The sequence below is a fragment of the Xiphophorus couchianus genome, chromosome 7, assembly GCF_001444195.1.
Source record: "Xiphophorus couchianus chromosome 7, X_couchianus-1.0, whole genome shotgun sequence".
Taxonomy (NCBI): Eukaryota; Metazoa; Chordata; class Actinopteri; order Cyprinodontiformes; family Poeciliidae; genus Xiphophorus; species Xiphophorus couchianus.
The window spans coordinates 22,932,936-22,946,282 of record NC_040234.1 but is presented as its reverse complement, the minus strand read 5'-3'; positions in this window follow the sequence as shown (position 1 = coordinate 22,946,282).

Genomic DNA, 13,347 nt, shown 5'->3' with positions numbered 1-13,347 from the left:
CAAGTCTGTTAGATCAGATTTTTTGTAAATCTTGCTGTCATATAGAATAATGCAAACGTGAATAGTTCATATCAGTGGGATGCAGTGTCTTTGCATTTAGCTGCTTATGCTTTTACAAGAAGTCTTTACGTTTTTCTGTTGTTTCATGAGCTAAAACATCTGTTATGAAAGTTATGAAATTGGAAGCTGCCAGCTATAGCAATACACCTGAAAGGCTGATTGTGTAAATCATGCCAGCAGCCCATTATCTTCTACCTGAAAAGTACAAGAAGATACCATCTTTCATGTCTGTCGACAAATGGGAGATTATAGCAAAATCCAAAAGTTTACTTTATTCTTGGCAGACTTTTAACACACTGATGAGTCACTGGTGGGCCAATACTGCTGGCAGCTTAAACCATTTTTACACGATATTATGGATATTGTTGGCTGAGAAAACTGTGACAAGCTTAACAACAAACTGCTGTGAAAGCAGTAGAGAGTAGAAACACTATTAATTAGATTTGTATCACTAAAATCAACTAAAAGTGGAGTTGTACCTGTTTGGCTAGTTGTTAGCCTTATGCTCCTCTAAAGATTACAAGGGATCCATGATTTGTTGTAACAATAGACTATTTGAGAAATATTTTTAGATGTAAAAGCAATACAGTAATAATAGCGCATGCTGTTTAGCTTGTATAAATTTTAATAAAATATTGTCACCTGGACGTCGCCATGTTGCAGCGCCACGTCGCTGCAATGCATTCTGGGCAAATGATATATGCCCAGAATTTAAAAAAAGCAATTCATAATGCTACTTGACATGCTGCTGGATGCCATTTACAAAGCAGCCACTCCAGGAACACCAGGAACACAGAGTGGCCTCAACCTCCAAGAACAGACATAAGGAAGACTGTAGATAGTAGCCTACCTTGAATTTTGCATATCAAGTTAGGCTATCTTTGGTGTGTGCACTATTAAAACAGGTAGTTATTAGCCTTTTTTGTGAGGGGTGAGGTCTTGGCAGATTTTAGCTATTCACATGCGACTGTCTTTCCTCCAGTGAATACCGGTGGTTCACTGTAAATACATTTCTGCATCCTTGCATCACAAGTGTGACATTCTAAACTGGGTGAAGTTGACTTAAAGGGGCAGTATCATTTAAGATAGACTTTTTTGAGCTTTATATTATGTTATAATGTTATTTTCTCATCTACAACATACCTGGAGTGTTATCTGGATTATTTCATGCACGTTTGAGAAATCATTTAATGTCCATGGCAACCATTCAGCTGAGCAAAACACGTCAAGCTGCAGGTTCCAAGCTTATGACTTACAGAGCAGCTCTCCCCACAACTTCCCACTCAGCTCCTTCAGACTAGCCAGCAGCAATTATCAAACACCTGGTGGAACTGAGCATCTGTTGAGTTCATGATAGGAACTACTTCTCAGAGCAACAATGATTAAAAAAAAGCTGCTAATAGAGGAGCCATGTCGTGATGACTTTCTGAAGGCGGAGTATCAGATTTACTAACATGCTTATCCCTAGTGGGGCTGCAAGGGGTACAGGTGCCATCTCCAGCTGTCAATGGGCAAGAGGCGGGGTCACCATGGAGAGGTCACCAGTCCATTGCAGAGGTCATTGGCTTAAAACAGCTAAATAATGGAAAATTTACCTTAAAATTGTGGATAGCTAAAAGCTGACAAATGAACATTCTTTACTGTGATGTAATGTTTTGGAGACAGGTGTATCCCAAACTAGTCTGTGTGAGCCGATGATCATTTTACTTTCATATTAAAACTTCTGTTTGCTTTTTTCCATGAACCTCTTCTCTGATCCAGCATGTTGACACTCAAAGCCATCTTGAGTCCATCGCTTTCTTTCATCACCACTGAAATGATCAGCAAACCAGATGTCGAGCCGATAGATAAAACCATGATGAGGTGTGAAGGCTGGTCACCATCCTCACAGGAGTGAGGCTTGGCAGTGGTGTTACAGACTTTATAGGGAGCATCTATGGAGCCTCTGATGAGAAGTGTTGAGTGCGTGTGTATGCGTGTGTGTTGGTGACGAAGCAGGACTCTCATCACTGTGCTGGTAATTAATCCTTGTGTGCTACTCTCCCACATATACAGCAAAAAAGCCTGTCCTGTGTTGCACCCCCTCATTTCCAGGCTGAGAGACAGCAGGTGTTTAGGACAAAGTAAACAGAGTGTAAGTTGCAGGGAGGTGTCGTTTGACCTGCTCCAACCCACCATCATGAGGTCCCCTGCTGGACTGGAAAACAAGGAACATGCCTCTCTTGGTATGCAAAACTCGTTTGGCTCTTCTTTTTTTATTCTTCTTCTTGTGGAGGTACCCAGGCTGCAACTCAAGGTCATACTTCAGTCTAGGCTTTGCAAATATTGTTCCACCCCCGAGGCATCACAACGCAAGAAAATTAGCAGATGCTCTGTGTGTGTGTGGTGGGGTGGGGGGTTAGGGGGTGGGCGTGTGCATGTGCTTGTATCTGTAGAGGAGATGGCTGACTGCCACAAAGATCCTCACTCTTCCCAGCCAAAACAGCCCATTATCCAGCTAAAAGTTCGGCTTTAGCTCCATGTGTCAATTTGGTTCCTGCAGCAATGACTTGGAAAACTTTTAGATACACCCCCGTTGTAATTATTACACAATATAAAGTGAGTTTAGTCTGAGATAGGAACAAATTAAGTATAAGACAATGTAACTAAAATAAAACATCATATTTCAAGTTTCACTACTCTTTGTGTCTATTAATAAAGTGTAATTAACTCCCATAATCATGTTTGTCTTTTGCTGATAAACGTTTTATATATATTATTTATGGTTATATCATTTAGTTTCTGTCCAAATTTGAAACGTTTGTGTAAATTTGTTTAGTTCTGTAGTATTTTGCCTAAAACAGTCTCAGTTCTGGGGTGTGGCAGGATCACAGCAGTGAAGCTGCCAACCCATATACGGATGCCTCAGTTCTCGACTTTAACCAAATTATTAGTCAGAAAGTCAATATAGAAAAGTTATATTTTATTGCGATTGAATTTTGTGATAAAATTTAATTTGTGATCAACAAATAAATGTTTTAGCATGACATTTTAGCATGATATAGACAAAATGGAAAAAAATAAAGCTCTTCTGCCTTCTCCCAGTGTTAACAACAGAATTACACCCCTAAGAAACAACCAATCAGAGCCAAGAGATGGGTCTTAGCACTGCCAATCACTCTTGTGTTCACACCCTTCCTCTTTCTCTCTGGTATGCTATTCCATGAATGATACGGCTAGTTAGCTTAGCCACTGATGACGGAGAATAAATGGTTTTCCTTGCACGGTAAGTTATTTCTCCTTCATTAGCACGTCGAGCAGCACATATCCGAGGTTGATTAACAGTGCTACAACCGTGCTCCTGGCTCTGATTGGTTGTTTTGGGTTTGGAGCGGTGCATTTCTTCAGAGGGCAATAGTACCTCAGGGAGGAGGTGGAGCAGATTGATCTTTTCACAGATTATCTGTCTCATATTATGCTGTTACCACATGGTCATAGTTTTAACAAATATATAAAACACTTTTTTTTTTTTTTTTACAAAAGTTACATACCCAAGCTTTAATGATATGCTGATTCAAGTCATTTTAAATTAAAAAAAAGCCTAACCCAATAAGCTGGGTCACACCCATTACCCAATCCTGTTATGTTTAGTCAAGCCGGTGCATGATCAGCTCATACTTAATCTAGCATTTTGTTTTTGCTAGGTAACCCAAGCTGAAAACTTTTTTACCCAGCACAGTTTATGAGTGCATGGCTTGGCTTTCATAATTTACTACAAGTCGTTAATAGTCGGGGTAAGGGAGTCAGGGTTCTGTCACTGCAACACAATATATTGCTCCTGAAATTCAGTCACTGCTTTAAGAATCTCCCATTTCTAAAGCCCACAGCCTTTCACTTTGCCTCTTCGCCTAGCTTCTAAACACCGCAGTACATTACACTGTGGGAGTTCCACTTCCAATCAATTCATATTTACCTTCTTATTTTCAGCTACTGGCAGATGCAGCTTAGATGTTGCAGCTCCAGAAGCAGTTTTAAAAAACAGCCTTTTCTACTTTAAATTTTATTCACCCTATATTTTTTTCCTCGCTCACAAGTATTTATATTCATAGTGTACATATACACACAGCTGTCACATACCTGATTTAAATGTATCTCAGTGGGCACGAGAGCCCAGAAACTACTTTAAGGTCTGCTCTGTGGGACGGATTGAAGAGTGTGTTTGGGGCTCGTGGCTGTGGGGGAGGCAGAGCTGCTTAGAATGGTAAGACTGGAGGTGGTGACTCAGGAGATTAGGCCATGTCAGCTTTCAGGCTGCACATTAACAGAGTTACGCTCCAGATGAAGAATTATCCTGGGGAAAATAAATCAGTTGTCCAAAGGCATAGACATCCAATTAACTCGCAGCTAAAGCCACAGTAGTTCAGAGGCCTTGGACATTTGTGTTTTATTATTTATTTTAGCAAAGTTTTAAGGTCAAGCTTGACACAACAACCCTGTCGTTTTTACTATATGTCACACTTTGATATTAGGGAAAACTCCTCTTTTGGGATCAGCTTTATAATTAAAGGGCATCATATTTTTGAGTTGGAAAACCTATTTATTTTTGAAAGTATTAAACATGCATCATATTTGGCCTTTATATTGTCTAACAACTAACAACACATTTTGAAAACAACTTAAAAAAATGTTTTCTACCATACCCATGGATCCACTATGTCTAATATATATCAATACCACCAGCTGTTGTTTGTGAGCATAAAGTTTATTAGGAAAGAAATATGGCTGATTCAATAAGCAACAAATTAATTAATCAGATGAAAAAATAAAATGAGCTCAATAATTTCCATTTGCATGATTTATTGTTTTCCTATTTTCTCTCTCTTTCTTCCAAAATCTGACAAAAGTCTTCAGTCTGATTCTTTGGTCTCTATTAGCCCTTTAGTTGAAGGACAGTACTGTTTACAGAAACTTCAATATTAATTTTATTTTTTGTTTCCATTGTTTTATGTATTTATTTTGGATACTTAAAATGTTTTCTAGTTCTAGTTTTAAATCTTCATTTGAATTTACAGTTCATCGATCTTTGCAAATATATTCTTGCATTATTTTGCCATTACCATAATGTTATTTGAAAATGACCTCAAAACAACAATATCTTTAACACAATAACTTCTGGGACAATTTATTGTCCATCAAAATTTGTTATTGTGACAGACGTAGAAAGAAACTCTGTTTACTTTGTTTCCTCTTCATTTGGTTCCTCTGTCAGCACAAACCTGCTGATGTCTACAGATTTCATTAAATCAGTAACGCTTCCCATCAGGATATTTTACTTACACTCCTAAGCATTTAAAAATAGGCATTGGAGTCACATTCATATGTATGAATTGACTGGGCTGTAGTCGCTCCATATGTTTTTTTTTTTACATTGACAATAAACAATATTTATTCCCACCGAGATTTTCTGGGTACTGCTTCTACACAGGCTTAATTGGATAAAGAATGTTGCTGCAGGATAAAGCTCTGACATTGTGTCACCTACAACGCTCTTTACTTTATCATTTGACCTAAAGATATAGCTGACTAAACACATACAGCTAGTTTTCATGCTTTGTTTGTGCTGACAGCTTTTATATCTGTTGAATGTTACTTTGGCTAGTAGTAGTAGGCTATAAGGAAATCTGTTTTGATGACCCTTAATAATTTGACTTGTAATAAATTTAATTGCAAATGCATTTAATCGTGTGCAGACAGAGCTTACAGAAAGCAGTTCTGCTTTACAAAGCAGTGTACTGCTTTTTTTTTAAAATAGTACAAAATAATTAAGTGGGGTTGTCAGCTGTGCATTGAGCTGCTCCCTCTGTTACACAGAGGCATACCTTTTCCCTCACTGTAAATGTCATATTTAAGGATGCAAGAAGGCTTTGAGTTTCGGCTGAAAACCCACATTCAATAAACAAAATAATGTTCTGCAGTAGCAAGCAGCTCTGTCTGCCATTTACAAAGCTTTTTTGGAGAACCTAAGAAAAAACACTTTAATAATTATGATTGTTAAAAAGTATCAGACAGCAGGTGTATGAGTTATCGGAAGGCTGTGCACTTCACCCCCGAGCCTCCGCCACGCCCAAGTTTATTAGTATTTTCATGTGTGTTTCATCTGCATTTATCAGTAATGGTAAAGCATTACTGACCAGTGCTGTGCTATTTATCAGTAATACCATATTTGGTATTGATGCCCAAGTTTGGTGTTCAAGACATAATATCAAAGAAAATGTTATTTTCCTGTTGCCTTGTGATCACTTGTTAATTTTTGTCATTAATTTTTTGACATATTTCTCAATATTGAACAATCAACTGTTATAAGGTATGTAAAATGACTATTGTAATGACACATGTAATTTAATATTCAGTTATGCATGACTTGCATGAACTAAATAACTTTATATTTCTTTATTTATATGACCTTTATTCATACAGGATAAATATCACTGAGAAATAAATTATTATCTTTATATACTACAGCATCATTTCTTGAACCTGCGTAACATAAAAAGATAACAGATCAACCGTGTGAAGAATGACAATAATTAATCAGGATTCTACATGTACTTACTTATTAACTCTAAACTAGAGAAACATGTTTTCATAATTACTTATGTGATAACTATTAATGGTAAGAACTCTGATCTAACAGATGTTGTGCAGGTTTTATGAACTGAACAAGGCCACAGCAGGGTTTTTTGTAAGCTAGAAAAATTGCTCCCCACAGCTTTTTTTCTAAAGGATTGCGCTTTGCATGAAGACAATTTCATACAATAATGCCTGTGTGGCGAATGCAAATGTTTGCTTAGGAGGAGGTACATTGATCCTTGGCAGCAGTCTAGAAAGATTTCATATCTCAAAGGCATCTCTGGGTTGAAATACCATGGAGAAGTCCCCACTGATCACACTGTGTGACATCTACAAAATGAGATGCTTTATCTGCGAGTGCTGTGAAAGCCATTATTCCCAACAAATCCGCACTTTAGGATCAGATTTTTTTCTCTCTCCCCACTCAACCCCCCCGCGCTCTGTGCCACAGAACAGATAGCTCTGTTCTTGGTTATCACATCATATTTTTTCCTCTATACATCACAAATGGTGAAATGCCATAACGCATAATTCTGACAGCCCACTCAAACATTTATAAAGCCATTCATAGCATCTGTTACAGCATCACCAAGCGTTCTCTGCAAGCCCCGTATTAACAGAGGCGCTTTGCACCGCTGACGCCACAGACATGTTCATCCCCATGCTCCCATTCAGCCATTGTTGTGTCCACCGCTTCCAGGAGAACCATTTGGATGGTCAGTTGCCTCGGTATCAAAGGCTGAGAATAACAATAATTCCTCTATTGAATGGGCAAAATGAGCTGCTGGTCTGTTGAGCGTTGTTTGGATATGATTTGACATGACAGGTCAAACGCTACATAAATGAAATGTTAGTCTTTTAGTTTATCTCTCTGCCCAAGTGGTTTACAGTATGTTAAGATACACAAGAATAAAAATTTAAGCCTTGACCATGCATAGGAATAGTGATATTTCCAGCCACGTTGCTATACATACTTACAGAAAATCCTATTAAATGGATGGATGGATGGATGGATGGATGGATGGATGGATGGATGGACGGATGGACGGATGGATGGATGGATACGTATGTATACTACATCAAATACTTAAAAACATTATTTTTATTCATTTAACATTAACATCCCAATCCTAGAATCCCTCTGTTTCTGTTGTACTCCTGTTAGCTCTCCTTCCAACCTCCAGGGAGGAGTTGAAGAGTTTCATTGGGAAATGATCAAAGGAGTTCCTCAGTCTGTTGGTCCTGCTCTTTGGAAGAAGCAGTCTCCCACTGAACCTGCTTTCCTGTCCATAGTAGCCAGGAGTTTCTGCAGTGCTCTCCTTTCTGCCTCTGCTGTCCGAGAGTCCAGCCTTGTGTCGACCACTGAGCCAGCCCGTCTGATTTGTTTCTCCAACCTGGAAAGGTCTGCCTTAGAGATGCTTCAACCCCAGCACATTACAGTCCATCCACCCACCCACCCACCCATCCAGCCATCCATTTTCTAACACCCTTGTCCCAAGAGGGGTTGGGAGGTGCTGCTGCCATCTTTCACAGATAATCTGTGAAAGATTGATGCACCTCTGCTGCCTCCCTGTGATCCTACTGCCATCTAATTGGTCAGAAACAACCAATTAGAGTCAGGAGGAGGGTCTTAGTACTGTCCGTCATTATGGGGATCTGCTACTTTTACGAAAAGGTCATGTACTGAGACCAATGGCATAGAACTCACAGTGTTCTGCACTGGGTACATCACGTTTCTATGAGGTCACGGTCTCTTGCTATTTTTTTCATATTAAATGATCAGCTGACAGTCTGGGCATGAAATTTTAGTGCTTTATGAATGTGCCAAATGATCAGATTGTTATAGGCCGAATTAATCAGACAGTACAAATATCATTGGGCAGATGTTATAACGTTGATCAAACTTTTACTCTTTGCGCACCATACTTGTGCATATTGATATTACAATATGTAGGAATGCTCATGGGAGTATTATTTTAATAGGGCACCATGTCTTCTAGTGGAATTAAAAAGAAAGGCTGATAGACAATAATATCTTTGTATAAGTATTATTATATAGCATTATTTTATTCTTTTGGGATTAATAAAGTATGTTTGAATTTAATTGAACTTTACTATGTTACCATTTCTTATTGGTTCTTGTGGAAGAGGTTCCGTGAACACTAAACAGGTAGGTGAATCATGATGAATCTCTACCTTGTCTTGTCTATTGGTGTTTTTAAGTGTGCTATTCTGGTGCAGAGTTATCAAAAACATTTGTCATTAAGTACATTTATGCCTGTGTTTTAAAAAAAGAAACATTTGAAGTCAATTCAGCTGTTTTTCTATATTGTATCGTATCGGCTGATACTAAACCTCTATAAAATAATTTCAAATAGTTCTGTCATTGTGTCACATCCAGCAAGAAGTACCTATAAGTTGCCCCATCCTTTATAGAGTACAAAAATATTTCCAATTAGACTTTAAATGCCATCGCAACTCTGGTCTCCCCAGGTAGAACGTGAATAGAAGTCTCCCAGGGTTACACTTATTATATCTCATTACTGACAGCAGCCGTCGCCAGGGACTCCAATCAGACTATCTGAACACTTAAGCAATTGGCTTCTCTCTTACTGTCTTGCAGAAATTGATTGAGTTTGGGCTCCCTGAGCACCACTTTAATGTCAAACACATAACACACAGACCACACATTAGCAAGAAAATATTCATTCATTTTCTCACAAACCAGCTGATGATCTTTTTATCCAAGTGGATTGCAAATGGTCTGTTTTTCATGTCTCTTCTTTCTTTTTTTGTATTGCTGATTGGTTTTATACAACTATCAGCAACACATCACTGAGCACCAGATGGTTTCCTATTTTGGGTAATCTAATCATAAGTGGACAGATTTCAGTGCAAACAAAGTGACCACAACTATCAATTAAAAGAAGAAGAAAAACAGATGCAATGTGGGGTGTTGGCCTGATGATCTGATGAAGCCTTAAGTTTTCAACTGTAACGTCATTTAACAGATTATTTATCCAATTATAACAGAGAAAAGGCATTGGCATTCTTTAATGGGGTGTATTTTCTATAGCATGTCCAAAACATTGCTTCCCTAGAAGCTGCAGAAAGTAATTGGTGGAAGTTGAAAGGAGCAAAAACAGTTGGCATGAGGCTGTAAGAGCTGAAGCTGGTGTACTTCCATCACTGATTCTTTTAATCTCTATTCATTTTTAGAGAAAAAGATTAAATTGAAACATCAGTAAAAGCTGCTATTCAGACGTCATTGCATGTTATTGTGTACATCTGGAAATTTCACGCATGCGCCACAACACAGGAGGGCAAAAAGACGATTCTTTTACTTGTCATCAATGCCTCACTGCCACTGGTAGAACAATACTGCTAACAAAATAAAACCTGGAGATGTTGGTATTATTAGTTTAGTGTAAAGGGAAAAGAACACAGAGAAACCACTGAAAAACAACCCAAAACAACTCATTCTTCTTTTTTCTCGCTCTGTGTCGACTAGGCTACTCACAGACCTGTTGCCATTGTAACTGACTGACAACGGCTCCACTAGTGTATCAGCTTTCAGCACTAAAAACATGCAAACATTTCCCTCACAAAGAACAGAACATTTAGTCTGTTACATTTGTAGGCATGATCTTTATTTTGCAAATAAAAGATAGTCTTCGAGATAAGAGATTTGCGGTTTTATTTAAACAAATGTAAACAGCTGCACTGCTGGTGATCTGTTAAAGTTTGTGTGTATGGCCATTGGACATTTCTTCCTATCATCACTATATGCTTATTCAGGATGGGTGAATGCTAGGCAGCAGCTATGTTTCCATTACAAATGTGCGCAAAGCGTTTTTGCTATTCCACTAGTGTCGAAAAACACAATTTTGTGGTGTTTCTGTTAGCTAAGAAGGGCAAATCATTTCCCAATAAGTTTCTTCACACGATAAATGATTTAAAAAATGCCATGCCATCATCATCATCATCATCATCATCATCCCACTACCTGTTGTGTTTTGTCTTTTCTGCCAGTAGCAACATCTGGTTGTTGATCATGTGACTTGTGTGATGTCACACAAGTCACATGATCATTGCAGTTTTGTATTTCGATACAGCTGACAAACTAACTCATCCTAGTGCACATTTTATCAAAAAACGTGTAATTAGCATCCATTTCCATTTGGCAAATCTGTTTCCATCATTTCAATTTGCACAATTTCGTGGTCAATGTAAAAACTATTAACTTAATTTAATCTGCTGTTTTTAAGATAGAAAATTCAGAAATTATGCTATTATTTGGGGTTTTTACAGCCACTTCTGAAAAAGGTGACAAAAGCCAGCTAAAGAAACTTGTCAATTGCCTTGTTTCTCCAATAGTTTTAAATATGCAAGAGACTTTATGTCACATTCACACCCAGAATAGAATGATCTTTTATCCCTTTTTTACCTCCTTCCAACTTTAATTTCTAATCATGCTGGATTCTTTGTGACACAGTCACACAGATTGGCAAGAGACCTGCGAGGCTGAACTTTAACAAGTTCTAATTTCCATGTAAAGCCAACTTTGCATTTCAATGTGTCCATCATTGGCAACAACAAGAGGTGGTGGAAACATGTTTGTTATTTCAAGACATATGTAAGCATGTGCATCTAAAATCAATGTTACAGAACTTGCAACTCTAAACTGAATAAATCAAAAATAATGTTTGCCTGTGAAAAGTAAAGTTTAGGGCTGCACAGTGGTGCAGTAGGTAGCACTGTTGCTTTGCAGCAACAGGGTTTTTTTGCATGGAGTTTGCATGTTCTCCCTGTGCATGCGTGGGTTCTCTCCGGGTACTCTGGCTTCCTCCTACAGTCCAAAAACATGATTGTTTGGTTAATTGGTGTCTCTAAATCCTCCCTAGTTGTGAGTGTGTGCATGGTTGTGTGTCCTGTCTGTCTCTGTGTTGCCCTGTGACAAACTGGCGACCTGTCCAGGGTGACACCGCCTCTCGCCTGAAACGTTCGCTGGAGATAGACACCATCACCTCTCCCCACTCCACTGGGGACAAGGGTGTACAGAAAATGGATGGATGAATGAAGTAAAGCTTTAAACAATCTTCTCAAGAAGATGTAGACAACATCTACATGTCAAGCGTAGCCTGGTAGAAACCAGATCCTTGTCCTATGTTATCCGCTTCATCCAGAGGGTGTGGCCTCTCGGCTAGTGAGAAATGATTCCTTCATGGAGGCATGGACTCAGTTGAAGTTTTAAATTTTACTCAATTGCTAATGCTTATACCACAGGCTAACGTTTGCCTGTGGTATATGTAATGGTTCAGTTTTACCGGAAATTGTCAGCACTGTAAACAGCCATCCTCCACTGTGAAGAGAGTGGAGGATGGTTGAAACATTAAATGTTCCAACCATTCAGTTGGTAATGTTCATTCAATATTTGGAGGTGTGACCAATGGCTTCGTTCACTTCCTCTGCTGCCACTGCTAAACCAACGGGCAGACTACAATTCCAAAACCGAGCAGAAAATCAAAGTCATCGATTACTGAGTGGTCTGGTTGAAATTCTACCGGAGGAATCCAAGTCAACGGGAAAAAGCCCAGACTATCTACTGTATGAAGCCAGATTTTAGTCAAACTGAACAGCACAATTGTAGCTTTAGAAAAACTATGATTCTTAATAGATTGGTGGATGATCAATATTTTTTCTTTAAGCCAGAAAAATTTCAAAAGTAGTGCGGTGAGAGTTGATAGTGTAGCTAAGTTTACCAAAGTAATTTCTGATGTACACCGCTGACTACCATCCATCCTACATTTGCCTAAAATAGAAAGCTGCTCTCTAAAAGCCATGCAGCCATGTGTGCCTTGAAGAAACCAAAGCTGCTATCTTACTGTGAACAGTTACTCCCCAGGCCGGTCTGCCCCGCGAGGAGAAAAATGTTTTCGGGTTTCCTTGGAAGGATGTGCCAAAGCTCTTGCATAATTTCTCATCGGTTTTGCTGTGGCTCTTTCTCTATCAAGCTATGAGCACATGGGAACTTCAACTATTTTTGAATTGCTGTCATGTACAACAAGGGATATTCATTTAGCCATTCTCAGAGATTATCTTAAAATGGCATACATAACACAAATGTTACGTTTTCATGCCCTATGTTTGTGTGTGTGCATGAATGCTCTGTTTATGCCGTCGGTATGTTGTGATTTTCAGCATCAAAGTCTTTATTTTCTATAAGAATTAAAAAGTTGCTCCTCTAGCATGTGACTCATATTCTAACCCATCACATATTGAATCATCTCAAAGTTCTAATGCATTTGAAAGGTTTTTCACCAAATAATAATAAAAAATCTTACAATGGCATCTTAGAGCGTTTGTCTGTTTTTGCTTTCTTGTCATATCAAAATCATAGAAAAGGAGAAAAATATCAGTATTAAAAAGTGATTTCATTCATTAAGGGACAAAAGTTATTTAAACCAACCTGGCCTTTTGTGAAAAAGTAATAATGCCCTAATTTGACGTTGTGATTACTTACCAGCACTTTTCAGACAGCAGTCTTGTGTAAATGTAGCCTACAGTTTGTGTGGAAAGCTATTTTAATATAATAAGAAAAACCTCATACTCTATATTGTATTTACAGGGATATCATGGTCTGTTCCATGGTTTGAAAACTTAAACTGACAAAAAAAA